The 3,992-nt window shown below is 44.5% G+C and overlaps 1 pseudogene; it reads left to right on the top strand.

Annotated features, from left to right (window-relative positions):
* The first annotated feature begins 1,833 nt into the window (after positions 1-1,833).
* On the top strand, positions 1,834-3,133 carry LOC127192430 (synaptobrevin homolog YKT6-like; annotated as a pseudogene).
* Positions 3,134-3,992: the final 859 nt, after the last annotated feature.

Here is a 3,992-nt window from a genome sequence, read left to right as displayed (position 1 = left end):
ATAGCCACAGAAGAGATGGAGGGATACAGTCGTAGTAAGCAAGCACCAGAGTGAGAACCAGCAGTGACTTCTGAGACCCACTGTGCATCTGCAGCTGCGATGATGTATGAAGGCAGAGCCCAGGTCTCTCATTTGTTTTCTAGCCTCACACACGACCTCATCTGCCTTTCTGTTTCAGTAAGGATTTACTCTCTGGCATTTTGTACATCGCTCGATTTTCCTGTTCATGCACTGTAAAAGCAAGGGAAAGAGGGCAAGCAGGCAGTGCTTTCTCTTTATTCCTCAGACCATCAGGCTGCATTTGCTGACTTAGATCAGGAGAATCAAGTCTCATTCTAAGAACAGAGCTCATGGCTGGCCCTGTTGGCAGCTTCAGACATCCAGCTGGCTGCCCATGGCCTGACATTTACCATGGCAGTCGTAGACCCTGGTTCTTGTGATTAGCAAGGACATTGGTCCTGAATCTGAGGTTCCTAAGCACCAGATACATAGCTAATTAAATGCTACTGGCTGCACGTCTAGTCCACAACCAACATCATGGAGCTTGTTACAGAGGCTCAGGGCTCTACATATCCATCTGCTAAAATGGCAAAATGCCCTTTTGCTTTACATTTGGAATATTGCCCATGGCCAAGGTTTCCAGGCCATGACAGGTGCATGCAAATCAACCAGTGTTAGATCTCTAGTGATGTCACCTCTGGCAGCCACCCACCTTGTAAGACAAGATGTACACCTGTTGAATGTCAACTGCCAAACAACATGACTAGTTGGAATGGGATTAAGGGAAGACAGCTGCCATGAAGACAGGCGACGCCATATGCTAAACTTGCGGTGTCAACATCTCCAAAACCTTTGATGACAGAAGTTTTCCCCCAGCCCAGAGGGCTCAAGGAAAGTTCATGAGTACAAAAAGAGCCAACTGACTGAGAAACTCAGGCATCCATGGACAGCAACATAGAAGGTATCACTGAAAGCTTTTCCCAGCTGAGCAAGGAAGAAGAAGGGAATAAGGTAGGTCAAGAGGAAGCTCTGTAGTGAGTTCTCTAACCTTTATCATACAAGAAGAGAGTCTAGGGTTCGAAAACTTACTCTTGTGCCTTATAGGTAAGCAGTTTTTATCGATAACCTTGGATTCAGACAGCTGGAACTCAAGACAAGCACATTCATGTCCACAGCTTGTCTGTCTCCTTATTTTTTGGTAAGCTATAAGAATGACCTAAGTGGGCTTCAAGGATCAAGCATTTGTAGACATTCTATACTCATATGCATCAAGGATAGAAAGACAAGGAAATCATTTGATTTTTTTTTAAAACAAAGACGTTGATAATTCTGCAATATTTTTGAAGATATCAAGCGCTCCAAATATTCCAGGAACACCACAAGTAGACCCATTGAGAGGAATATAGAGTAAACTTAGTATTGAAAATAAGCACACAGCTTGACTTCTCCCATCACTTTGTGAGACATTCACAGCCCTAACAGCATATGATAATTGACAAGCCACCAGCATTACCAACCCTGATATCCTAATATCACATTGTAAAGCTATTAATATTTTTTTACCCCCTAGGTATATGTGGTAGGTCTATATATAGCCATGAGTCTTTCAAGGAGCAGACTGTCAATCAGAATGAGGATGAGGTCCCTTTTTAATCTACTTTAATAGAAGAAAAATATTTTGCAGGGCTCTGAGAGTGAAAGGAGACTTTCAAGATCTGGTTTATGTGACTGCTGGTAAGGCAGGCTTCCCAGTGTCAGGGACTGTTTCCTTCTTGGTCCCAATTACAGAGCTGGTGTCTGCCAGAGAAGGTAGACACCAAATATGCCAAATAAATGGATGAGGCAAGACCAAGACCTGCCAAGCTGGCCACGGCTGTTCTGTGGGAGAACAGTCACGATCCTGTGAGTAGGTCTCAGGTCCAGCCTTTGGGCCAAAGGTGTGGCACCATAAAGCTGTACAGCCTCAGCGTCCTTTACAAAGCCACTCAAAAAAAAAAACCATGCTTCTCAAAGCCACGTATGACGTGTCTCCCTTCAGTTTATACCAGAGGTCTAGTGTTCAGGAATTTATGATCTTTACAAGTCAAATGACTGTGGAATGCTTGGCAAAAGGCAGCAGAGATTCTGTCAAAGAACAAGAGTATCTTTGCCATGTCTACATCCGAAGCGACAGTCTTGCAGGCGTGGTCATTGCTGACAGCGAATACCCTTCCAGAGTGGCCTTTACCTTGCTGGAGAAGGTACTAGATAAATTCTCCAAGTAGGTTGATAGGATAGACTCACCAGTGGGATCCCCTTACCATCTAATACACAGTCCTGGATAGTCACCTTAGTAGATATCAGAACCCCAAAGAAGCTGATCCCATGAGTATATTACAGGCTGGACTGAACGAGATCAAAATCATTCTGCCTAACACCATTGAGTCTTTATTTATTTTTATTTTTAATTAATTTATTCAGATTACATCTCAATTGTTATCTCCTCACTTTTATCTTCCTGTTCTTTCATCCCTCCCTCTTTCATCCTTTCCCTTCCCCTAGGTCTGTGACAAAAGAGGACCTCCTTTTCCACCATATGGTCACAGCCTATCAAGTCTCTTCTTGGTAGCCTGCTTATCCTTTCTCTGAGTGCCACCAGGCCTCCCCACCAACGGAAAGAAGTCAAATATGAGACACCAGAGTTCATGTCAGAGTCAGTCCCTACTCTCATGCAACTGTGGAGAATGTCCTGTTCATTGACTAGATCTGAATAGGGGTCCAATGTTTACTGCATGCATTGTCCTTGGTTGGTGCAGTAGGTTGAACAGACCCCCCCTGGGTTCAGATCTGACCATCATGATGTTTTTCTTGTGGGTTTCTAGGACTCGCTGGATGCTTCTATTTCCCCATTCTCCTATATTTCTCTTACCTAGAGTCCCAATAGGAAGTCCCTGCATCTATCTTGATCGCCTGGTAAGTGAAGACATTCATTGGACATCCCTTTTGGGCTAGTGTCCAATTATAAGTGAGTATATATGAAGAACAAGGCGAGGGGCTTGATAACTTGGTATCCAAATCAGAAGTACTGGGAACACAGTTGAAAACCTTCTATAAAACTGCCTGGCAACAAAACCCATGCTGTGCAATCATGTGATATAGCCCACAGAGGCAGGCGCTGGATTGTCACATCACATCAAAACTACAGCCCCTGGAGATAAAGCAATGTCCAAGAAGAGGATCTAGAGCCAGGCAGACTTGCTGTTTTTATTTTGAAGTTCCCAAGCAGAATGGAGGGATGATTTAATGGTGGGAACATTCAAGTACATGTGTGTGGTTGTGACTTTGGCAAAGAATTTGAGGTCCTCAAAGGTGTAATGTTGGGAAAATGAAAGCATAAACTCTAAGTGGCTCTTAGAGGCACTGAAGGGCATATTCTCAGCTAACCCTGGAATGCTCTCTGGGAGGAAATCTTTCTCCTGATCCTTGTTATGACTTAAGATTTATTTGTGCATTAATGATATTGACTCTCCAGTGAAGGAGGTGGGGGGGTCTTGAGGTGATGGGGCAGGGCTAGGCAGAGTTCCAACACTCCAGAATGCTACTCCCTTGCACTGTAGGGGTTGGAAGAAAGTCACCACGGTCAGTAAAAGGCAGTGGTCGTTGTGTCTTGCCTGTTTAGCTTGCTTGTCTGCTCAGATTGGCATCTGCCATGGACAGGGCCCATTCTAAATACCTTCATCCAGTACTACAAGATGACTCTTGAGAGGTACTTGGAATGGGCTGAGATAGGGAAGATGTGTAAGTTGTGCTTTTATCAGTCAGCAAACTGCATTTGGGCTGGGGCTCTTCTGGAGTTGGGAAGGTCAGCTGGGAGTTCCCATCTTGACAGGAAGAAGGAGGCACAGGTGCTGTTAGCTGTCCAGTGTGGAGGCACACTCACTTTGGCTTGCAGTTGGACTTTGAACATTGAGATCAAAGTAGTGGATGCTGTCATCTCTCAAATCAAAGCTGGT

The sequence above is a fragment of the Acomys russatus genome, chromosome 7 (assembly GCF_903995435.1).
Source record: "Acomys russatus chromosome 7, mAcoRus1.1, whole genome shotgun sequence".
Classification (NCBI taxonomy): domain Eukaryota; kingdom Metazoa; phylum Chordata; class Mammalia; order Rodentia; family Muridae; genus Acomys; species Acomys russatus.
This window is presented reverse-complemented; position numbering and strand designations above follow the sequence as displayed.